Consider the following 26,995-nt stretch of genomic DNA (forward strand, 5'->3'; position numbering starts at 1 on the left):
CGTACGCGAAAGGTCGTTTTATCATGTTGATCAATCTTCATGAGATTTTTTCATTGAATGTGAATTGACTCTAAAGTTTGTGCGTTATGGAGTACATGTTCATTAACTAAAAACTAAGGTAGGCACAAAACCATATCAAAATATTTTCCAATAGAAACTTGGAATTTAAGGGCGTCTGAAAGATTTTCGCAGTTTTAATGAGCAAACTTGGAGAGCCTTGGCTATTACAACTTTCATTCGCTCTGAATTCGGATAAACTTTTAAGAATTGGATAATTGAGGTTTGTGATATGAGCTGCACTGTTTTCTTGTCGTTTTTCAAAACTCTGTTCTCGTGAGCTTAAGATAAATTACTTCGAGGATATCCGAAATTAATGTTCAGGTTCCGAATGTCTCGTGGCAATTCCTGAATGATGAAGACACGTAATGGCTTCTGAGTGACAAATTACATATGTAACCAAACTTCGAAAAGCAGAAGATCGAATAAATAAATAAGTAAATGAAATAAAAGTTCAATAACGGTAGAGCTCAATGTTTTTTCTCGCAATTTTGGTGAAATTTCGATAATTAATTGATTCGTTTGCTGTCAAGATTTCAACAATTCTTTAAAAAATTCATTATAATTTTGGAAAAATTTCTTCCTTATTTAAAGGACCGACAAAAGACATTTTTAGAACTTGGAGCGAACGCGAATTTCCGAGACGCATTTTCTTAACAAATGTCAGAGTGGAATTAAGTACTTATTTTAACTTGGAAAGTCAGTCAAGCCTTGACGGACGGAGATATGCAACAGGAATTTTTTATCCAGTTTTTTTTGAAGCAATTGCTCCAAGATTAAATACTAAAATTTTCAAGCGAAGGAAAGCGAGTAAAAAACAACATACGGACTCAAGGAAATGAAGCATTGGATTGGTCACGAGCACTTAAGTAAAGGAAAAGAGTATTGAAGTACTATCAACTTTAATTAAGTGGTTCATAACGTAAATAAGTATCAAATAGTAACATTGCAGAGAACTAATGAGGTTATAAATGCATTTCATTAAATTTATAGTCGGAACAGATACATGAGCTTTGAAGGGACTCTTTCGGAATTCGGAGGTTGTTGTTCACCAGAGTTCGGGGGTGGTTAGCTTCTAAATTAGGGACATCTTAAGCGCGCTTAGCGCGTAAATTAGCGGCTCTATGTCTGATTTACGCTCATGTTGGCCGAGCGAAATAAGCGCCTGATTAGATTAGTCTATTCCCTGACAACCGCGAGGCGAGTACGGGGCGCGCGTATTTGTAACTGAAACCTTCGATACGGACACGGACGAATCTGAAAAGTATGCTATAAAATGCCCACTCCCTAATACTGGGGGAAAAGTTTCAGCGATTTCGAACTATCTTGATATTTTAGATCTATAGGTACAATTGCCTACACAACTTAATTTTTTCAAAGTTTTACAGCTCATTGAAGGAGACAAAACGAGTCAACAATTTTTTCGAAAATCATTGGTTATTAGTAACTACGTTTCTGCGTTACTGTTGGTAGTATACTGACGCCTTGCTGGCTTGCGGCAACGGCTAACGCTTTGCATCGGTGAGGGTGCGCGAGGTAGCCACCTGCATGCATTGGAACGTGTGCGACTGAAAGTCCTTTTTGATGTGTGTAGTCTGTTCACTTGAAGTAAGCAAAAATTTAAATTTTTTCAGTTGGAGCTTAGGCGTTATTACACGAGTAGCTATCGCGTAGATTATGACTTGTGTAATGGAGTACACGAGGTGCACGCATATATGAGCCCATATAATGCAAGTTCACATAATCGGAATTTTACGAGTATTTTATTTCGCGATCCCCTTGTACCGGCTGTATTCAATTCTTCCACTCAGCGCAATGATGCAATTTTTTCAGTTGACAACTCCAGTACGTAACCTTCGATGTGGTGTTACTTCTCGTGTAATAAACGACCTCGAGAAATCTATGCAGAAATTTAATGTTATCAATAATTTGAGTGAAAGAGTATTTTTTGCTTATTTTCATCTAGGTTATACACCATATTCATGGAGTGGAAGGACGTATTTACTTGCTAACTTGCATGAGTAACTTCATATCATTCGAGGATGTGACTTATGCGTACTCAGAAGTGTATATGACATGGGGTTTTGGTATAAGAATCGTCAAGTTGAGGAGCCGTTAGGTCTCAATGTAAGTTCTTACGACTCTGTGAACAGAATCGTCCGAAAATGAAGTTACGCGCGTGAAGGGTGGGAAGAACACGGCAGCACGGAATAGGCTTTATTGGATCAACATAATGAACACTAAACATGAACGATCGAAGGCTTGTGGAGCACGACTTGGTATGCTCCACCTCTTTTTTAAACCATTTACATCCCCATTAGAACGAAATTCTATATGACACAGGGAATTTTCGATAAGCTGGCATATCAGGTTCAGGTGGCGTTAAACTCGGTCTTTTACGAACTTACCGACCGAGGAACAGATTTCGCGGGGAAATCACTTTCGGAGCTATGCGGCGTGTTGCGATAAGAGAATGGGAAATTGTCGAGTTTATGCCTGTCCTCGAGATCGAGATTCTTGCCCCAACTCAACTTTAAAGAGTGTATCAGCCTTACCGTTGCTCCATTAGTGGCGGTATGATAGGATGCCGTTCTTTTAGGTTTCACTCCATTATTGGACGAAATCCTGCGAATTCTGCACTGGTGAACTACGCCCCGTTGTCCGCCACCAGCTCCTTTGGCTACCCAAATGACGCGAACAGAGTACTCAATTTACAAATAGTCGATTGCGTCGTCGTATTCTTCATCTGAAAAACTTCAATCCATGTTGAACAAGTGTCAACAATCAACAGGAAACGTGTCGCGGCCTTCTCGGCATAATCAACGTGGATGCTCTACCAAGCCGCTGTGGTCACCGGCCAAGGCAACAAGTGGGACTCAGATGGCGCATCTCTACACATCTTACAACTGCACCCGTATCCACCTGCATTTCCAATTGCTTGCCGTTCTGGTGCACCTTAGCGACGTATGAGGAGCACCCCAAAATATTTATATGGTGCAGCACCATGTGCGATGAATCTTCCCGTGCATCTACTGCCTGGATCTTACTCCGGTCATGCCACGCGGATTGCACTTATTTTTGAATCGGCATGTTGCAGCGGTGTGATTTCGTCCATTGCACCGACAACAATGCTTTGGTTGTATTGATGCTTATGCTTATGGAGCACGAATTCTAAAGCGTGCTTTTTCTTCGTGGCTAGTAATTAAGCATACAAGAATATTGGTATGCTACAATAGTCAGATTAAAAATATGGTTTTTCAACAGTAGGTACTTTGGTTTGTCTATCATTTGCTATATTCTCCATGCTATATGTCAAGTTAAAGTCGACACTCCTTTCGTTTCCGCATATTACCTAGCAAACATACGTCTGTACATTTATCGACGCCATTTTTGAGCAGGAGATGGTCTTGGTTAGCTCAATTACTCCGTCCAGCCTTTAACCATTGCCATCATGAGGCAGCCAGACCACGGGCATTATGAGGCAGCTTGCGGTTATATTGTGCAGATTCGGCCCACCGGACAATCGACTTCCGAAAGAGGCTGCTAATTAGCAACCGAATACAGTGGGTGACCGATCCTCGCCTGATTTACCTCTAAGCCGAGTACATTGCCTCTGGTATTTGGTAAAAAGCTGTAGTTGTATTTCTCAAATTCTCGGAGTCCGAAATTCCGAATCTTGAATCCCCAATGAACAGTTAAGTCAGGTTATGTGATTTTAGTCATATGCAATGTTTGTACTTGCCATCATCATAAATAATGAAAGTATTTTTGAGTTATAATGTATCTCACTAAAATCCTTTTCACAGTAAAGTTAGAAGTGGGTTTAGACAAACGATCAAGTGATTTTACACAATGAGAATATCTCGGAGCTTATGATCGAAATCTTGTTATTGAGCGCTTGTCGTCAACAAGATAATTATCGTAATGATCATGGTTTGAGTTCACATCTACAAGTAATATTCTCCATAATATCGCCTGCCAATAAATAGAAAAAAAATAGAAAAACCTAACTGCTTTAATTTGGCTTGACCTGGAAAATCCAGTACTGGGCTAAAAGAGAAACTTTAATTCAGCAATTACAATGACATGGGATCAGCATGCATGAGTGCAGGCTTCGGAGGCATTTAGCTGTTGTCTGAATAGGTTGTATTTACAATGCTTGTTTTTTGAATAGCTTTTCATGGTATCCTAGAAGTCTGTAGGTTGCATTTGCATTGCTAAGGGTATTACCGACCAGTTCTCTTAGTATTCTCCAAAATCCCGTTGAGGAAGAGCGGTGCTACAATGCTGCATTTTCCGTTTTTGCCAATTTTTTTTCTTAGAATTTTTGAACTTCATTGACATTAAATATCTCAGTACCGAGTTTTAATGGTAATTCTTCAAATGATTTTCTCTCTGATTCCAGGTAGAATCATGAAATGAAGTCATTACTGATAACATCACTGACAGCCGCATTCATTCATGTAAAGATCTAATTAAGGATGGTGACTGAAATTTTATTCCTATACATCTATGAATGGCGAACAAATTAAAAATTCGATTTATGTGCCGCTGTCTTTTAATTATTTTTGTTTGTGCATAATGGTATGATGCGTTGGTACAGTACAATTACAACTAAAATAATTAACTTCATAACATTATAATACGATTTTTGCGAGCAAAGTAAGGTAACCTGCCATGCAAACCTGACACTTGTTGCACACAATTTTATGAACAATGTTCTGGGTGCAGTTCAGTTAAACATTTAAATGTTAAATTATTGAATTTCTCTCCGAATCATTCAGCTTTAGCCCATTTAGCCAATAATTAATACGCTCTAAACACTTCAGTTGCAGTTTCAAACGTCTAATAAATAACATTGTGATTTGGCATGGCAACATCTCCCTTAACTTATCCTACTCAGAGTTTTTGTTCATATTTTCCCGTAGTGGCTGAGTTTCAAAGCCGAATGGCTCAGGATTTTTTCATAAATTCTGAGCTGGGATTACCTCAGCCTTTTTCGCCCTGTGCCACTTATGCTAATTCCTGTTAATAAATCCTGCGGCTTAGTGGGCTTGTTTACTTGGAGCTTTGCTCTGCTCGAGGCCAGAGTCTTAATTACCATGAATGTCTATAATTCAGATCGGATATATTATATAATAATAATAATAATAATAAATGATTGATAACTTATAAATAATTCTAAGTGAAAATGATATGGTTTCTGGCAGAAACATAAATTTTAAAATCATGAAAAATTACAATTTTTTGTATGACTTCTCCGATAATTTGTTAATATCGCGCGTTGTTAATTATTGTGAGAAAAATTATTAATTAATAATTATTATTAATAATGATAATTATGACGGGATTGTTTGAATGGTTCCAAAGTGAAGCGAAAGAATTTAGGCCAGGCGGCAGCTAGTCGTAATAATTGAAATTTTTATTAGACTACTGTCGCGTTAATTCGTTCAAATTTCTCCGTTCGCAAATGTTTGTTTATAAGAAACTTTCTGAATCCATAAGAATTAACAGTTTAAAATCATCTATTACCTTTGCGCGCCACGACAGTTTTCAATGCCAAAATGATAATATTGTTCCGATATTTTTACTAATATCTCTATGATACACATTTCAGAATTTCCTGGGGTCATTGCATTATTCTTAATATATGTATTTCGCTACAGATACAATAAAATACAACGTCTTGCATTAACTTTTCTTTTGTAGCTTCATTTGATACTACCACTATTTCAACGAAGTGATGATTACTATTTTTTCAGGGTATATTTTTTCACCTATGGAGTCTAGGCATACAGTTTTATGAAAAATAACATAGTTTCAATATAGAAAACAGAACCAAAATTCTCCTCTGCTTCCTGATCTCGAGCTTAATAGGCTTTGCATAATAAACGAGAAGGAAATCATATAGGGCCCGTATGGGCAAAGAAGTCATTATGCGTTTTCTTTTGTTAGAAGTTAGCTGACGCGATGATTAATGTTAGTAATTATCGCAGTGCCTGCCAATAATCTCCGTCCGAAAAGCTCCATCAGTCACGAAAATTTCACCACCAAGGCAAAAAATCCGCAAGCAGAAAAGACCTCACCAGATGCCTGATTTTTCTTCGCTGCAGCATGCAGCGCTCGTCTCTGTGAATTATTTGGTGGATAATCGGTAGCCACGGAATGAACACTTCAATTTCACTTGATTCAATAGAGATGAAAAGTGGCACAGAAGGCGAAATAACCTTAAATGTATTATGCAAGTTCAAAACTTCGATTTAAATTATATGTTCAGTTTGCGACGAATTTCTATGCATTTTATTGCATTGAATCGATTTATTTGATTTCTGCGCATTTTTGTGAATAACAAGACAAAGTAAAAAAATTATAATTTACGAGAAAAAATAAGGGAAAACAGAGCATTAACTAAAATGAAAAGACCATGACGGAAAACAGAGTATTCATGAAACTGAATTGAAGCCCTAGAGGCATGCGAGTCCTTGACATGTAAATTAAATTAAGATCTATTCATTGGCACACTGGACCGAACAGCGGATTTGCGAGGCAACTGAACGTAAATTGGCGCATCCATACAAATTACAAGGGCTCGACTTCCATCTCCCAAAATGCAGTGAGCAGCCTTTTGACGCCTCGATACGGTAATGTTTTAATCTTCAGGTGTTTTAGTTTGCCATGAATATCGTGCGAGTCCGTAAAGTTAGAAAAAACTGTTTTAGTATCTTTAGTTTTTGTTCTTGATTATATAATTTACCAAAAATTGTAAAAGTTTATTTCGGAGCAAGGAATATTTAGTCTATGTTAGATCGTAGTTAAACGAGCATTAGTTCTCTATGAAGACTAATTATTTGTTTAATAAATGTAATTTTGTTCTAAGAATTTGAGTACTTTCATGTGGAATTCAAACGAACAAAGAGAAAATGCTGGTTTAGTTCTGATAAATGAGAAACAGTTGGATGACGCGAATTTCATCTGCAAAAAGTCAAAGTCTTCCTCTTGAATATTTTGCACTTTTTGTTAAGCGAGATTTTGCGAGAAAATTCTTCCAATGTATTGGATGTAGGAGTTGATTATTCATATACTGTGGTTTTATATCTGTTAAAAAATTCTTTAAATGATAGGCATGATCTTGCTCTGTAAATGTAAGGCTTCTTTAAAAAATATGGTACATTTTTGTAATGTGTATTTCATTCAGTTTCTACCCTTATAAATTGAATTGGAATAAATTCAAGTTAACGCTGGGTATCGCGAAACACACATATATGAAGTATTTCTGGTTATGTTAATTATAGATTATCATTGATCATATAATCGTTCAAAATGAATGAATGAATCCAAAATTAATTCGAGTCCAAAATGATCTTCAGGTTCATAAATGTCCAAATTTATTTTCAAATATACTGAATAATACCCACTCAGAATATATTGCTCAAGCTTCATCAAACTGCCCTTGAGAACATCAAGATTATCTTGATGTGCTTGACAAACATTTTAGCAATCGAAGAAAATGAGACTTGAATATAATGTTGAAAATCTCACAGCAAAAAGTGTTACATCTACGTTTTAAATCGAGTAACCTAACCTTATACAGCGCTGCACCAGCAAAAGCAAAGACATGAACAAGCAGACGAACAACAGAGCGCAACTTGACGCTTGGCCTTTGATTGTAATTTGAGACCACGACAGCCCCTAGCAGCCAGTCCTGCCAGCTTCAGTCAATTACCAAGGCAGAGGGCCGAGCAATGCTTTACGTAGACATACGACCTGTACACATGCTACATTTGGGACAAGCTATACACTCGTGTTTGGGTCAATCTTGTGGCTTGTGTTGGTGGTTGTGTTGTAGCTGACATAGAGAAGTGTTAGCAGATTTTTTTTTATAAAATGGTGTGGGTAAATTTATACATATTGATGTTGACGGTTTGTATTATGGTTGTGACGGAGTTGGGTCTTCGATCGTTGGGCTATTTTTCGGATTAGGTGATGTTGGTTGTTAGTGTTGGCGTTTGTGGTGCAGGCATGTGTAGTGATCGATACGAAGTAGGATTGATTTATGCTCGGATCATTTCAGAATCTTTTGCTGTGTTCAGTGTTAGTTGTTAGAGGTGTAGCTTTTGCTTCCGTCATGTATGGAGGTCAACATGATGTTGAATTGTGTTACGGTCGTAGTATTGGTGGTTTTTGATGTGTTTGATTTTTTTTGCGTTATGACTTGCGTTGGCTACTCTCAACGGTGGTTTAAATTGTAGCTTGATCAGTGGTATATTTGAGTTTGCTGTGGTTTGGAGAAGTTTATGTAGCTGGCTCATAATGTTAGTTCGTGATGAATATACATGGAAGTGTACCATTTCCAAAGGCGTGGGTAGAGAATATTGTCTTTTCTAGTGTTGCTTTCATCAGAGTAAAGCATGAATATTGTTTATTGTTGTATAAGCATAAATATTGTAAAGCAATTCAGGATCGTGAGCTATGCTTATAGCAGAAAGTTTTGTTTAAAATGAAATTTTTATTCCTGCTTTCATGGCGTAATTTACAGAAAAAATGCAGTGAGGCTGCGTATTTTTTTTTTTACTTACGACAACATGGCCTGAAAGAGCGAAATGTTTTGATGAAATAAAGGTGAACTCTGCACTGTTTTGGAAGCATGATTGATGTTTAATTGGTTCAAACAAACAGGAGCCGAATGTTCGATAGCAAATGAATGATTTCTGCGGCAATCAATTGTCGCTGAAAACCTTTTTTGCTTGTATTATCTTCCATTTTTGTTTATTCTTGATATGTCATTCAACTTGGAAATATATCCGAGAAAATAAGTTACTAACGTACTTGCAAAACACGCACCGTGTTGACGGGATCTTGGAAGTGCTTGAAGGAATTGGTGTGGGATTAGAGCTTCCTCATTTCAGGTTCAATTCGGTCAAGGTAATTCAAATACGAAAATTGGGAAAGAGTGAAAAGTAATAGTCTTACAATGGCGCTCAATCGCTTATTTCGTATGTTTTTTTTCGTCTGTCTTAGCATGAATAATCTATTAATGCAACACAGCTTCATAACACACAGCTTGAATACTTATGAAATATTTATGAATATTTATGATAGCACAGCACAGCTTGAATATTTTATCGGTAAGCCCATCGCTCTAATTTATCCACTTACATTCTAAATTCTATTTTTTTCGGGTACCTTTCTTGACAACCTCCATCCAATTACATATTCAACCTTGCTCCTATAGCCCGAACTACTGAATTTCTATTCAAAGCTCAATTACGACCTCACTCATTTTACCCCTTGGCTCTTGTTCAGCCTTTGCTCCACCGTTGGGCTGGTCAGCCACTGGAGCGATCACAAAGGAGCCACAAATGCAATCTGTCATCAAGAAAAGCCACCGCATTCAGACGTCGGGGCGAAAACATGTCAACCGGGATATAGGGACTTGTTGAGAACTGGTTGGGACTTGAGTAGTTATAAAGTTAGACTTGAAATGAAAGACTAATCCGGAAAAGACTGGAACTTAATGAATTAAGCTTATAGAAGCGCTTGAACATACTATTCCAGGGGAATTAGGTTTAAGGTAATGATTTTCAATGTTTATTTTGTTGACTAGAAAAACGATAACAGATTAACTCGAAAGATTGAATCTTAATTCCACGTCCATGAAAGAAGGCGGCACTGCCGCGGGGTGCATGTCGTCTCATCACCGTAGTTTAATATTAATATAAGTCAGTTTCAGTGAACCTTACCCCTGGCCGCTATCGGTGATATTATTTAGCATAGCTAACAGGGAACCTAAAAAGTCCAATAAATACCGTGAGCTCATTGCTTGCATGGAAATATTGATGAATATCGCTCGTGGGCCCTCCCGTAGGCCTTTGCAATCTCTGTCAAGTTTGTTCCGGGCTTTGATTGCGGCAAAGTTTTCCATAGAAAAATTAGAGGAGAGAATGATAAACTTTATTTGTTATTCAGTCATGCGATGATAATTCTGCCTTCAAGCTTCTCTTGTAGAAAATCATTCCTTAGGTTTAGGATTTTAATTTTTGAAACTTTCAAATGTTTGACAGGTTTCTCTTGGAATGAGTTCATGATAAATTAGTTGGTGATTGATAATGTACCTTATATTGAAGATTATTGGTTTATTGATACATATATTAAAACGTTCATTCTGTAAACTATTTATTTTAATTTATCACGGATGGTTTCTATAATGTAAACTCTTTCGGTATCCTAAATCAAAGCTTCTGCGATAAAAATTTTGTATATGCTCATAAACGAGTAAATACTTATTTTTTACCAGAACATGCGGTTTTGAATGTTTTGACCGACCTGTTAATATTATAATATTATCAACAAAAGATTATAATCAAAATTGTTTGCGTCATGAACTATTTTGTGAGCTTGAGCTGATTACTTCCCCATATTTTTTTGCCTAACAAATGATAAATAAAATAAGTATAGAAAAATTATTCGTCTGTCGTAGTAATTGTTTGAAAATGAATCAAATAAGCGTCGCGCATGAAATAAACTTCACCAAGCATGTCACTTTCCAATTAATATCGAATATCTTGATATTTGAGGGAATCTTGATGTGGGCATAAAAAAATTTACCGCAAAATAAATTTGAGCTCATAATTACTTAGCTGAAGTAAATTTAAATTTCATTCAAACAAAACACCTTCCTGATATGGCAATGTATTGTATTCTCCATCCGCACTTCTAATCGAATTTTCTAAGTAAAAAAGGCGTCTGTGGAGAAGTGAAAACAGAACTTGCAAGTTCCACGGCTAGAGCTTCTCTTGGATGTCACAGTGTTCCCGTGGACCCCATCTTGCATGTATCTGAAGTAATCGTCATGGCTCCCACTTAACTATTTAGTTGCTGCTTCATCTGTGAAATTCTAATGGAGACTTAAAGCCTGCTACGCCAGCCGCCCCGAGGACGGTCGACTTCCACCCTCTTCGTGTGACCCGCACTCAGCCAGAGCTGATCCTCAATCAATACACCGTAAGTCCAGAAGAAAGTACGTGCATTTCTATGTCGGAAAGTGTTTTGTGAGCATCCTAAGCCGCTCGCGGCCTGTTCTTATAATAAATAAGATGTGCCTTATTTAGTTACAACAATGCAACTGATAATCGATAACGAACTAATAATTGAATAAACTGAGAGCAACAGTTGTAATTGATTAAATTGATAAATGGATTGAAAAAAGGTCCTAGTTATACTGGCGCTAGAAACTCTGCCCTATGTTCTATGACTATAATTGATTAATTTTTCCCAATTGCTTTTCCAAACACCAGCGACGTGATGACGTGACTCTGACGTCATCCGTCATCAGGCACTTCGTTGAACGAATTTGGCGGGATTGGCACGTATACCCTTTCATCTCAAGACTCGAATGAACAGAAGCGAAACGTGGCCGAACATCCTTGAATAGACTTACTTATTTTGTCTTCAATTTTTATGTCCCGCCATAAGTTTTTCGTTAATTAATGACTTCATCGCTCCAGAATTAAACATCAAAGCCTGGCATCGTTATGTCCATTACGGAATTACGATTTTATTCGCTTTTATTCTCATGTCTTGAACAATTGAACCGTAATACCACAGTTTTGAACGTACTATTATAAGAGGATGTTTCCCAGAAGATCATAAAACCATTGGAAATCTTAGGGGACATTATTATTATTGCACTAACGCTGTTATTGTTTGTCTTTTGCTTCAGGATTGTCGCCTAACTTCATCGACTGTTAGTTCTAGAATCCCAATGAATTGTGGCTTCTATTAATGCAATTATCAGAGCTTTGAAATCCCCCAGTCATAATAAACCGAAGTTATTGTCAGAGCACCATTTCATTATTGCACAAGCATTAAAAATACTAATTTTAGCATTATCCATAATGAATTTCGGTATGATCGAAAATTTATCATAACAATGTACCGATACGAAAGAATTAAATCTATCGGATGGCAAAGAGCTGCTAAAAGTCACCTCAATTATTTTTATGTCAAAATCATACCAGACACTGAATATTATATTTCATTTCTACGCAGTATATTTTCATTTAACTTGGGAAACATCTTCAGTTAAGGTTGGGAAACATCTTCAGGATACTGAACTTAAAAAATATATTTAATCAACGTAATCATATAAATAGAAGATTAAATTTTTTAATAATTATCATGCATCAATAACAATTCATCTGAATGAAAAATCGAAGCTTGTCAAAGAGACAACTTTAGTTACAATCTTGACAAGTGAGAAACAGAGACGCTCAACGTCCATAAAAGTTTCACGAGCAGAGAACGCCCTATAGTGTCGCGAGGGAATGGAGCGAGGGAAACGCTCCCTTTCATTTTACGCGGAAGACTTCCCTTTTCGAATTCTGTGCGAGAAAATGTAAGGGAACATTCCCTTTATTTTAAAAGTGGCGACAGAGGGAAGCCCAAACCGGCGGAGCTCAGTGAACAATAAGCGAGGCCCGTAAGAGTTTCGTGAGTTTTGCTCTCGTGAGAGTTTTAAGGGGCGCAATGCATGTGATTAACGATGGAGTGAGGGAGGCTTTGCAGTTATCGATCTAGGGCTTCCTTAACATAAATAGGTCAACGAAAGTTGGAACTTTGTACTACTTAAATATTTAATAGTGTTTGATAAATGAATTGTTTTTCAGTGGGTACGCAGGGAATATTTCTAATCCAATCCAAATGAATGAATAAAGCTTGCCAAGCCAACGTTTATATCATCCCAAATCGGAATTTTTATAGCCAATAGTTGACGTAGTTCAGAAGAAGCTGCTTGAAGTTAATGCATAGTTAATATTGGTTAATGTACTGGAATTAAGTGATAATTAAAAAGCATTAAATTGGGAGATTTGGTGCGTGAGATTGTGGTCAGATGAGTAGCAAATCAAGGATACAACATTTGCAGAGCATGATAATGATGCAAATTTTTCGAATGGATGTTTTTTGTATGGTTAAAAATATATGACGGTGAACACTTCTTTTTTATTTATTTATTTGATTTTTTCTTATGTTTGTGTTACTGGGGTCGGTCAATATATTACATGCATTACAATTTCAGTCAATATCACGCGCGTGTCCATGAACGAATAAGCTATTCCGAGTGAAAATCTTAATTCGAATTTTGAGCTGAATAAAACATACTTGATGTGATTATCTTTAGAATCTCATGCTAGACCTGGTAATTTCTCGCAACAATAAATATTGTAGGATACCTTTTGTTAAATCTTAAGGAAGTACTAATCGGTTCCCCCGTATTACGAGGTCTCTTTTTTACAGACTTTGTTGATTGAATAAGGTAGGCTTGCAAAAGTAATTCTTTCCTCCATAAGTAGAAAAATTAAACAAGGTTCAAATATAAATTTTTATTTCGAATAAAATCATAATTACGATTACTTGCAGGTTGGCTCAAGTCCTGATGCATCAATTTCAACCTTGATTGGATGAAACTTTCTCCTGTTATGTTATGTTTTATGATACTTTATCCTGTTGTGTTATGTTATATGATACTACTTTATCCTCTAATGTTATGTTTTATGATACTTTATCCTGTTGTGTTATGTTTTATGATACTACTTTATCCTCTAATGTTATGTTTTATGATACTACTTTATCCTGTTACGTAATTTTTTATGATACTCTTTCCATTATTATGTTGAACATAGACTTCGGCGAAATCCCAAGGAAATTCGCCGAATCCAACCGAATCTATTGCTGCAGGGATGGGTTTCGTTTCGAAAAACGAGAGATTTTACTGATACACGCCTGAATTATCTTAATATATCCAACGTCAGTTCTCAATCAAATAGCACGAAGTTATAAAGTTAGACGTTGATAAGTACAGTTTTTTTTGCCAAAATTTTTTCTGAAGGTCGTCACTTTTAATTTTTTTTGGCTTGGTGATCAAATCTAGCAGGTTCAATATAGAACGTTTTCAAATACCCTCTAAAAATGTAAATTTTGCTTCTACCATTGATTCTACCTATCTAAGTGCAGAGTAAAATCTTCTTGCGATCAGCCGCTAACCTAATAATAATAATGTGCTCCACTGAATCGCTCATTCGTTGTCTGGTGTACCCCTTCAGGCATAGTGAATTCCCAAAATTCAACCGTTCATATTTCCAATGGAGGCAAAGTTTTAAATATGTTAAGTTGTACAGATTCATTTGCTGTATGGTGATTCCATAGATGCTTCTCACGACAAGCACATTTTTTCACGGACCCAATCACAGAATTTTAAAGCCAATATTTTATTTCTTCCACAACGACAACAACGATTTTTTTCAAAATTTTCTGCATTTAAATTGTCAAATAAAGCGTGGGTACCAGTGAAATTAAACCAAATCATTGTAACATAAGCATGAGCTATTGAGAAAATCAGAGCCCTCTTCAATAACACCGAGTGATGTTTCTCGCCTCATTTACGGATGCAAAAACCTTTCGAGAGAATAAGCGAGAAGACGCATTGCGAGTTTGTCAGCATTTTCTTGATGGAATGCTGTCGTGACGCTTGTTTTGTCCATAAATTCAGACATTTTTTACAACCAAGATAATTTTTTTTCAGCTCGAAGCGGGCCTCTTCTCATAATTCTTACAGCCTCTCCATGACCGCATCTTTTACACTGGTAGTTACATGCTTCCACTTGTGGGCTCAATACATGCAGTTGTTCCTGTAACTTTGAAATAAATTGTTTCTGTGTTACATTGCCACTGGCTGTAACACGGTAACTTGATATAAAATAACATTTGCTGTAGCACATCAAATAGCTGTAGGACTGCAACTAAATTATTCAACTATAAATGACAGGTAAAATAGAATTATCTAATAAATTTTCTGAATTACCAGCTCATTCGTTAACTGTCAGCTAATGCTAATTAAATGTGATTCATATAAACTAAAGACTTATTCTCCCTTATAGGTTCAAATGCCAGAAATTATCTTTCATTTGTTTAAGCTGTCATTACTTTTCACAAACTGCCTGCTTAACTGCCCAGTGTGCGTTTTCTTGACGCATAAAAATAGTTTACTTCCCCGAAGCTCGAGGTTCGTCGAAAATGTCAACAGCTTCTTTAGGATTTTTGTCCTATGTTGTAAATGAATGAAATTCAGTAAGTGTTAATAAATCATTAACAGAGGAGTGGTAGTTAGAGGAACGTTGCCATATAGAACCCATGATAAATAGGCGATTTTCGATCGAATTATTTCTAGACGAACCTAGTTATTATTAACAAACGCAAAGACTTGCCTATAATTCAAGCTGTTTGAGCGAGTGATTGGTGCATACCTTATAGAAAACTTAAAGAGGTTCTTAGACGGCCGGGTACTCATGGTATATTTACTTCCAGAAATTTGCCTTTAATTTTCAGGCAACCACAGCTGCCTATATAGGAACGGGAGAGTCGATAACAATGCCTCAGCTCATCATTGTTCGGTAAAGACAAAAGTTCATTGTGGTTGTAATGGTTATAATGTTCGCACTGTGTATTTTTCATCCTTCATTCGCTGAACAAAATTGAATTGAAATTTCTGGAACAAAAGTTAATCCTTTTTTCTCAAGTATAACGTGGGGACAATAGATTTTACACTACATACGATGTCCAATCTTCGTTTTAGTTTATATTGGATTCTTATTCCAACGTTTTTTTGTTATATGTAAAATCCATTCCAATATGAGCTGACGGGATAGTATTTACGGAAATAATATAAATATCTTAAACTAGGGAGCGTTATCATCAATGGCGACTATTGACAACGCTCCCCAATGGTTATATCAGCCACATTACCAATCAATGCATCGTATTGAAACAGTTGGAATTTAAACAAATATTTCTGTAATGCCTGTGTAAAATAAAGCAGTAAAAACGAAGCTGAGGAACTACACGGGGCCACCATTTATGATTTATTCAATAGACATTTAATTTTCGTTTCTAGTGGTGTAAGTTTCGATAATTAAATAATTTACACCAAAAAAATAATGTCACATGTCGCTGATAAAATTAGAAAATTGTTAATTATTTATTCATATGATAGAGGTCTGACTCTTTAATTCTAGAAGATAACAACTTCCATCAATTGTTTGCATTTACCTTTGATTTCCATATGCATGAATGGCAATAAATGATGAGGTTAATCAATTCTGTTGTTCTCATGCGAATATCATATCATTGTTTCTTGTGAGATTAATTTGGGTAATGAGCGCATTGTACCGAAATGTCTGACGTCCATCGGGAAATCACCGTGGTAGTTGTAGTCGGCTGCCAAACTCATATTGACATGATTTATGTAAACTTGAATAAAGTTCATTTAATCGTGGTTGTCAATAATTCATCATGTGATTAATTTCGTAAATTCCGAGTATAATCAATTAAGATCAATATGACGATACTCCTCACTTATTATTGTTTAGTTGAGCTTCGAGAGATTCGAGAAATTATAGTGTTTTCCTTTTTATGTTTATACATTTTTATATAAATGGGAATATTTTCCATTAAATTCCAATTCAATGAATAAAAAATTTTTCAATTCTTTCAATTCAATGCTTTAGAAATTGAGCATAAAATCGAAGTGGGAATTGTAACGGAATCGTGCGTGCATTTGAGTTAGACAGGATAAATTTCACAGAAGCCGGTTATATAGTGTTGAACCGGCATTGTTTGGTGAGGCTAGAATTTATTCATATTCATGTCCATAACTTTCAGGTAATTCATGTCATATTTAGTTTACATTAGTGTAATGTAATGTTGAATTTTTGTATTGGTATCACTAAGAATTCATATTCTCGTCAATTGGAAAGCTTCAGTTTCAACTCCTGACTGGACACGCATTGGCCTATTTCCCTAATTGTGTACGTTCAATAATATTGGCACAAGTATTGTCGATAAATTTTAAATTGATTATTCTAATGTACTTTCCTCGGTTAAGGTTGTGTATATTTGCACACCTGGTCCATTTATGGAAATACGTTACAGTGGCCTGCAACAAAATAGAATGGTTACACAAGCAAAATCCTGAAGCCAACAATGATGATTGTAAAACGCTTTTTGTTTTGTTGAGTTTTGGTCTGACGTAAGTTCGCGTTTTTTAGGATAACCACGGTTTCAACAACAAATTTCCTTTTTATTGGATTAAAAAGTTGTGTCTGTAAAAACAAATATATTAACCTTATAAACTTTATTGTATGCTTATGATATTCAAATATAATAATAATCAAAACTATAAACAACTTATATGAAGGCATAAATCAACGCACCGAAATATTGTGGGCAGTTTTGACGCGGGCTACGAACTGAGCTAGCATGAGACTATTGATACGTTGTCGGCTATCTTCACACTCTCAAGGTCGAATAAACAAGTAAATCATAGGCGCGCATAAAAATAGACTAATAAAAACTAAGCTAACAAAAGGTTCGCTAAAATATTACAATGATGACAAAATATAGTTATGAATACTTTATTTCATTAATTATTAATGGTTTGATCTAATAGTATCTTACCCTTTAGTTTTGGTAGCCAATCTAGGCCATGATTTTCTATTGCTATACCTTTCGCTGCTCCCGTAATTTTAGTCGAACACAAACATGCTGGGAAATACGAGCTGATCACTAACATTGGTCGATGTTCCCATTCGTACATGGGAAGCGCGCTGGTGCACACAGCACTATCACACAGCACTACGACGGAAATGATTCATCAATAAATGAGGGAGGTTTTCGATCATGTAGTTGGATAAGCGTTTAAACTAAGTTACAATTACCACCCAATGGAATTTTTCTCAGAGCTCTTAAAAATTTATTTGAAATTACTTACAAAATTACCCCTCGCAATTCAATAAGTAAAAATTTTATTTAATAAATAAAAACTTTATTTAATGCGTAAAAACTTCATGACGAACGCAAGATTAACGACTTTATGCTATGGTTCATCTTTAGTATAACTCAAAAATTTATCCCAGGAAATATGCCGTACTGGCTACTGGCTTATACTCCTTTCAAATATTTCGAAAAATACATCCGTAGAAACATGGTGAGAGTCCTATATTTTTCCTAATTCGCGTTAAAATATACGAGTCAGCCATAATTTTTGGTCGAGTCTTGCAAAACTCTAAAATTTTTATAGAAAAAGGATTGTTGCACACAATCTTTAACCGTAATTCTCCGTATAAATGACATTATATTCCGAAGGTTCATGTGTACCCGCGAAATATCTTGTTTATAAATAAGCACTTAGTATGTTTTTAAATTAATATTCAGAGAAAAATAGTTGAATTTACATTTTAAAGGGTCATTTAGTCGCGATTAACGATAAAGAAGCCTTGTAATTTTTTATGTTTATCATACAATCAATCTCGCAAATGCATTTCTTCTCATATACAAATGGCAGATAAGTACCATCTGACCAACCGAATTAAATTAAATTAAAATTAAATAATTTTATAGCTGAGGGCAGAAATAATTTGTTCTGCCCAGCAACAGAAGGTTTTCTGTTTCTCAGGATTTTATTAAAAAATGCACAAATTACTTTTTAACCTATATCTGAATCGTATTTTTCATTTCGCAATTATAGTTACTCCTAATTTTTGCGATTTGATTCCCTGGTTTTATAAATTGGAAGTTTTTGGATTATGAACCGTGAGTTTAACAGCCGCTGGTGTGTTGTAGCACGGGATGTTCTTTTGCTTCGCTAGACTTTCCCTTTAATTTGTAACAAGAACATTAAACGAATATATGAATAATTTGTCGAGTTCATTTCATTTTCAATAGCAGCCTATGCTCCACTACCATCATTAATGAAAATGCGACTTGTTCTCAATCATTCATCATTCAGGACCTCTCAAAGGACACATAATCATCCATTGGATATGCGGCTTCAATTCAGAGTTTTATATGAGCCAGGATGCCTAAAACATTTCCTGAATCAACAATCTAAAATATCCCAAAGAAATGATATCGTTATCGGCTCTTTAAAACAGAATTCATATTAAGTATCTGCGAGACAAAACTGATAAAAATACCATACTAATGACTGCAGTAAAGTACTATTGCTTAATAAAGTCGAGAAAATTAACGTCAGAACGTTCACTTGCAAATTTTATAGCACGTGACACCAATGCAGATTTGTTTTTTCTTCATATTATACCAGCTCGTTAGGTAGTATTGAATAATCTACGTCGTAAAGTTATTCCAGATCGATTTTACATTTGGCGTTTTCCTGCTAATTTTAAGCCGCGTAATGATCGGCAACGATTGGTCATTGTAGGCGAGACCTATTTTCTCGACAATAAATTTAAAGTTTATCGTTATTGATTTATAAAATAACTTCTCAGCACTCAAACGGTGCATTGTTGATCATTGTAAACAAACTATATAATCATATTACAGTATGTATAAGAATTTGTTGATTCGTCACTTCAGAATAACATTAAAATTGTAATAAATTTTATTAATTTATTCGAATAATTTTTTTTATAAAATTGTTATTTTATTGCTATCAAAGCGTTATAAAGTTCTTATTCAGGTAGTAATCTTGTCAGTTTCATCACTCTTGATAACTTGGAATCGTCGTTCGAAATAAATTTGTATAAATAATAATATACAAATATTCAAAAATGCTCCCTGATGCCATTGAAAATATATTAGTGTTTAGAAAGATGGAAAATTAATTAATAACAGCAATAAAATCTGAAATAACCCTGGGAAATGAAAAAAAATTAAGCCAGTAGGAATACCAACGTCATTACTGAGTTGTAAAAAAATCACTTTGAGAGAAATGAAGTGAGAATTGCTATCTTTTTGTAGACATTACTTTATTTAAATCATAAAAATCACAAAGGCGTTGCAACGTTTTTCTACATCATTGATGCTCGAACTTATGCTCCTATGATAATTAACTGGACTTTTTATTGAAAGAATTGATATTAATCTTATTTTTTTATTCGCAAGTGCAGAAAATGTATTGTGATGAAGAATATGAATATCTGTGATAAAAATTACTGTTGAATAAAGTCGCGTTGAAAAAAATTATGAAAAAGCTTCTGAACAATTTACTGTACAAAACAGAAATCCTCGAGCATTCGAATAAAAAAATTATTTTTATTCTCAGCCAAAAATTAATGAAAAAATATGCAGTCATAAAACGAATACGTCGTCCATTGAGCGACGCTTTTTAAAAGTAAAAAAAGTGTTTGTCATTTCGCTGCACGTCACTCCCATTAGTAATGCTCACTCTCGTCTCGGTCGGGATAGCATAAATCGAATAATTTGCTCAAAGTGTAAAATTAAAAGTGACGCACAACGCAAGTGCCGCTAATTCACAGCGTGTGAGATCGTGGAATTGGATGGCCGTAAAACTCAGATCAGCTGAAAAACTTGTAATGAGATTGAAAATTACGAGAGAACGGGGAACAAAGTAAAGGATTCCTGAAGAAAATGACGATTAAATGACGCAAGTCGTAGGAAATGGGGATGGGAATTATCCCAAACGGCTAATCGAACTAAGTCATAAAAAACATTTAGTAGGAGTTCATACTACAAGAAGAAAACAGATACTGTCGACTCACTTGGCAGATGCTGATGATTCAATCAAAAGAAAGTGGCATAGCAAAAGACGAAGCTTCGCTTAAATCTATATTAAGACTTTCAGAATCTAGCTAGAATTTAGTAAAACATTAGAATTCTGCAAAGGTAACTGTGATTTAATTAGATATTTTTAATTCCAACACAAACCTTAGAATACGCTGTCCAATTAAGGAGTTACTTGGAACATTAGTGCAATCTAGCCAACTAATTACAATTATACTGGATACAGAGGGAACTTTGAAGTGCATGGCTGAGGAAAGAAGGAATTCTCCGTAACATGGAATTATTTGCAAACGCCTGATGAAACAGTTTGTTTCAGAGTCTAGAGCGTTTTGTTCCGAAATAACTTTGCTGTAAAGTTTATTTCAGTAAACTTTACAGCAAAGTCCCTGTGCGTTCCATGTCAAGTTGCTCGCGTTACAAACTTTCTAAGACGTAGGAGTAATTTGGGCAATTATCGTGAGTTTTGTGTGACAGCGACTGCACAGTCACAGTCACGTACGCTCAAGCAGCAGCTACACGGAATTCCTAGCAGAACAAGTCTATTTCTGCCAGCCTTATTTAAAATGTGATATGTTGTTCTAATAATAATTTGATGCCAGAATTTAATAAATTATTATGAAAATAAAATCTAGCCCTGCACAATATTGCTAGAACTTGAGTGAAAACTCTAATGTTATTAGGAAACTCTAGGAGGAAAAGAATAAAAAAATTTTATGCAAAAAAGATGATAAATTACTTGCAAAATAAGTTAGAATCCGAAGGATAATTTTAGCCGCAATATATGTAGGTGATATTCCATATTTTATGACATAAATATCATTATTTTCATCGGGTCATTCAAGGCCAGGCACATACACAGAGGCGTTTCCCGAACTCGATCGAACACTCGCGAATTCCCTGCAATTAACGAGTTCAGCTGCATCATTAGATGACCTTCCTGCCAGCATAGATATAGGGACTGTAGTGTCTTATTTAATATTTCTATTTCTAGTGAAAAGTTGTGAAAGCATTATACTTATTGAATTAACCGTTAAGCCCAAGAATTAAAATTGCATGAACTGAGGAATGTTCCGAGATGCCTAGAATCATCAAATAAATGGCATTCGATTACCCGACAAAAAATAAATTTTTACACATGACTTTATTCTGGATGAAGCCTCATTCATCATTTTTTGCTAACTTTATAATATCGAACCATAGGTATCCGAGTACCTCGTGAACTTTTTGCTGCACTGTTTAGGAGTCTGTACCCTCTACTAGATTCAAGATTTGGCACATCACTATGTGTACTGCTGTGTACTGTGTAACTATATCGTGTCTGTACGCTCGTGTCCTATTTATTGGTCTGCACTAAACTAATACTGGAACTAATGCTTTCCAATCCGTTAAAACTAATTGAATTTTTAGGGAAATTTTATTTTTTCTCGGTTTAATTGAATTGAAAAATTATCGGGAAAGTTTAAATTAAATACACATGGCAAATGTGTATTGTGTGCGTAAAACTCTAATCTAGGGCAAAATAACTACCAGAAGCCAATATTGTACATACCAGACATATAATTATATTTCTTGCCAGTCTAAAAAAAGGTTGAAAAAGCTGCTCCGATTTGTATGTTGAATAATAAGAGCACCTAGCCAAGTCTTCATCATACACTCTCAGAAGAAAAGTACATGTATGTTTATGTTCGCATGGGCGCTGAAAGACCTGAAGCCGAATTTGTTCGCTCTAGATCTCTTAATTAACTTCATTGTTTTTGCAATTTTATGTTATACAGGCAAAAAATTTTCACAACAATAAACACATTAGCCGTTTTGGACCCTGAGCTATTTCTCATTGGAATACTCCATTCCTTACTCGGGAACATTCTGTATTTTAATCTTCACCGGCCGAATAACATTGCTTCTTTCAGCGCAGTCAGTTACTTAGTAAATGAGTGTTGAAGAAGTGTTTCTAAACGAATAACTGATTATTTTAAATGGTTGGCATTCGCGCAAAATGAACGTTTGAAGGTTTAATGGCAACAGACAAAAACGTCATTGAGACCTTCAAGACTAAGTCGAGCTTTTCGCTTTAGCAAATTTCAAGAAAACCTTGCCTTCAGTAGATTTAAGACAAGCCGCTTATCACACAGGAACTTGAATAAGTTAGAAGAGCTTTGCGGATTTTCTCAAGTTCATTGTATGTTTTAGGAGTAATTTACAGCCTGCGTCTGGCATCTACGCTACTTTTGTGAGGCAAGCAAACTTTGCAAGTTGACGAAGTTTGTGTTTAAATCAGTGAATCCGGGATGGCTTTCTCGTTGGCTACAGAGAGCTCATGGGAAGACCGACAAAATTCTCTACTAGGGAGAGATTAGTAACTAAATTCTGAAATGATCAACTACACTATAAAATGAGAAAATAGTTGCCTACGTAGAAAAGCACCTCAGAATGACTTTTAACTTAAGTAACATTATATTAATATTTGATCAGCGACAAATATTTGAATGGTTGTTAAATTTCCATGGAAACTATGTCATACTTGATCTTTTGGTTTCAAGTTGTCAGTATAGTCAAAATCAACGCATAATTCTTATTGTAACCTGCAAATAGCTGTGGCAGCTCAGTATAATTCAGTGGATTACCGTGGCACCAGCACTGCATATTATCAGAGCAGCACCTTAAGAAGCCTAGTCAAGCCTGTACCTCGGTGCCGCCAACAGCGCTTGTGCTGTTTATGCATGCGATTAAATTAAGTCTGAGAGCGACCGCGAGATCGCATCCCTTAATTTATGCGGACAAAATTACGGCACGATTCAGTGGAGCTTAGCAAGCGCTCTGCCATTTGCCTGCAATTAAATCCCAGGAAAGTTGGCTGTGGCAGTTATGGGCTAACATTGAACCCTTGTAAACTGCCTCGGTAAACTCCTTAGCTAACTCCTTCACCTAACTGCCTTCGTAAGCAGCAATCCTTACCTGGAAGAGGCTTTCTGCTTCCCACAGGGGAGCTATGATGACTGCCTTCAATATGACAAACTGAAATATTGTATTTATGTACGTCTACGCATGCGCATATATATATAGATATATAGTATGTTATTTAAGGTCACTTTCGTTACCCTTCGAAAACCAAATGGGAACTCTTTTTAACAATTTTACCGTTGAATTTCTCAAGACTTCAAATTTAATTTCTGGTTGTATTTAGAAATTAGAGAAAAATGTTTTCATATGAAATTTTGATATAGAAGTACAATGTTTTCGATGAATTTTATTCAATATTAGTTAAAAATAAAAATAAAGATATTACTAATAAATGAAAGTAAATACAAATATATTTTTAACCTGGAAAAATTTACAAATTTTAAAAGACATATGCCTAAACCTAGTTTTTTGTACGACTGGGAAATTGAATAAATGTACTCTGAAAATATATTTAATGCTCCGATGAATGCATAGGTGAGTCAGTTGATAGCTGGATACTCAACCTCGATAAGGAAGCATTCAGCTGCCGCCACTGTTGAAGCTTTCGGGCAGCGTATAACGATGATGATGCATGCTTCCAGTGCTGTGCTTGTAATGGTATCATTGTGAGCCTCTTTAATGTCATAATCTTGTGTTATGAATATTGAATCATTGCATTATTCATTACTTGGCTGTGATGTGTTTTTGTAGACGCAGAATTGAGCTGGTGCGTACTTTGCAATTCACGGTCATCACAGTTGTTTGTTCATTATATTCTCAGACGTCGTTACGATAAATGCTGTTATTCTGTTATGCTGTTACGGCAAACTCATACGTCAATTAATTGCTTGAATTGAAACCAATTTCTTCAATGCAATTCGAAGTAATTCAATAACTTTATCTTTCGTTACAATTTTTATATATTTTATAACATGTCATTTCTCTCAATCAATCACTATTCAGTTGACCATTTTTTTCTATTTTATCTTGAATTTCATGACACCCATGAGTATTTTTCCTGCGTTCTTTTTTATAATCTTTCATATATACAGTATACGTTCTCTTTCCAATTCAAATCCTTGCATTGAGTTTGTCTTTTTACACTCGTTCCTAGCTAAATTTTTTGTTCATTATTGTTAGTCAAATTAATCATATTAGCGCGCTCAGTGCAAATCATGTCATTTCTCATTTGCTTCTCTCGCTGAATTTTCTGCTCTGTAATCTCAGAGCGCATGTTGTTCGTAGTCTGTGTTCTATCCTTTACATTTGCTATCAACTATACAACGCATGTTTGCTGGGCAAGTTGCTCAGTGCAAAAAACGTTGAGCTCTACAATAATGTGATCGAGCAACAGCTTGTTTATAATGAACAGTAACGTTAAGCGGAAAACTCCTGTGGAGTTTTGAAGCGAAACCAAACACTCGTTGGCGCGACATACTCCGCCCGACAGCTGCTGCAAACACTGGCTGGCGACCGAACGATGTTTACTTACGTTAATCACAAAGAGCTTTGGACTAATTTAAATCGAGATTTTTGTGCTGATTTCTTCAGGGCTCTCAAACAACGATAGAAATTTAAGTAATTTGGACCACAGGCATAGACTAGATCCCATTTCCTTAAGCCTGATCTCCACTTAATTCCTTAGCAGCTTTTTTCTTTAATTTGTATTAAATAAGATATATGTAGATCGAATGAAATCAATAATATTTTAACCGTGTCCTCAAATATAAGACTACATAACTTATCAGATAGAAATTTTATTTTCAATTTTAAAATTAATATTGCTACAAACGAGAAAACCTTTGCATAGAGAAAAGGACTTCCAGACTCAGACGTGCTGTTTAGGAGTGCAGTTCATCACCGTCTCGCGTCTAAGAGCTTTACTTAGTTCTGGCGCATCAGTTGCACGCTAAGTTGCTCTGGCCTGGACATTACGGCACAAACCAACTGCTTCAAAGAGCTTCATCTTGTTTGTGGTGACCACTGTCTGACCATGACCAGGGAGGAAGACTTTAGCTTCACCGAGGCCGACCTGACTGAAGCTAACTTTAAATTCTTAAGATCTCGATTGATGGTCAATGGAAAGGAGCTAAACATCAGAATTAAAGTGAAGAATTCTTGTTATTCAAACTTTCTCACTTATTGTGTGATGAAAAAGAGAAAAAATAAAGAGAAGAAAACTAAATTTCTTCATAAAAACAAAGATTTTAAAACTGCACAGACAAAAAAAATATATATAAAAATGAAAATAAATATTTACAAATCCGTCAAGCAAAACTTTCAACCATCATCTTATCAAGATCAATCCTTCTCCAGTTTCTCGCAAATTTTTCCTCTAATATTGCTACAAACGATATTGAATCTAAGGACCGCCAAATCTATTTCAAATTAATTGTGGTTTCATCAGTAAATTTCCGATGAATAAATTCAAATCTTGACATTTCACGACTTGATTTATTTGTACAATGGTTAGAGAAATACGATTGAAAGAATTCGCAAACTTTTCTGGATTAAATTCATATGTCCCCACTTTCGCATTTACTTTTACACTTTCATAGAAATTTAAAGCTATTAAATACCTATAACTGCTTAATCAAGTTTCCATTAAAACCAGGGTTTGGAAATAGTATTATGAGAGATAATTAATTTCCAAAAAAGAACACTTTAATTTGCAACAAAAAAATTCATTCTGGTTGCCAAACATGTTAAAAAACGCGCTGGTATTCGGATAAATTCTCCTACCTCAATTGATGTGCGAGGAACAAATAAATGATCTTATATCAGTATAGTCTCATCCAAATGAGATGAGAAGACCTTCTTTCCTTCGAAAAACCATGCAAGCTGTTTCCATGACCTCTACAAGACGCGGTTTCTGGAGAGTTCTTTATAGCTCTATAATTTATTCTCCAATTTAATAAAAATTATAACACGTTGAAAGATGAATTATTGCGTTAAATTTTATTCAAACTCACATTAATTATTTTTCTTGAGATATATTATTTTTGTAAGGCTTTTAACGAGCAATTCATTGTTGGTTTCACCATTTCTCAATTAAAAATGAAGCTTTATGCAAGAGAAGCACATTATGAAGCACGAATTTATGTACTGTTTGAAAGTTTGTCTCACCTTTAATTTTCAGTCAAACTTGTGCTAAATTCAATTTTCGACCTGCCATTTCGATGAAAAATCTAAACGTGGATGACCGCATAAGAATTAGTGAACGTGAAGTATATATGCGAGTTATCAAATACTGAAAAAACCTTAATATTGAATATGATGAGTTCACTCTTCACTGTTTGAATAGTGAATATGTTCTACAATTATTATTATTAATATAACGGCAGAGTCCGAGCATGTAGATTGCATTCCTTTTTAATAATTTTTATTGAGTTATAGAATGTGTTGT

The sequence above is a fragment of the Hyalella azteca genome, unplaced genomic scaffold (assembly GCF_000764305.2).
Source record: "Hyalella azteca isolate HAZT.00-mixed unplaced genomic scaffold, Hazt_2.0.2 contig545, whole genome shotgun sequence".
Taxonomy (NCBI): Eukaryota; Metazoa; Arthropoda; class Malacostraca; order Amphipoda; family Hyalellidae; genus Hyalella; species Hyalella azteca.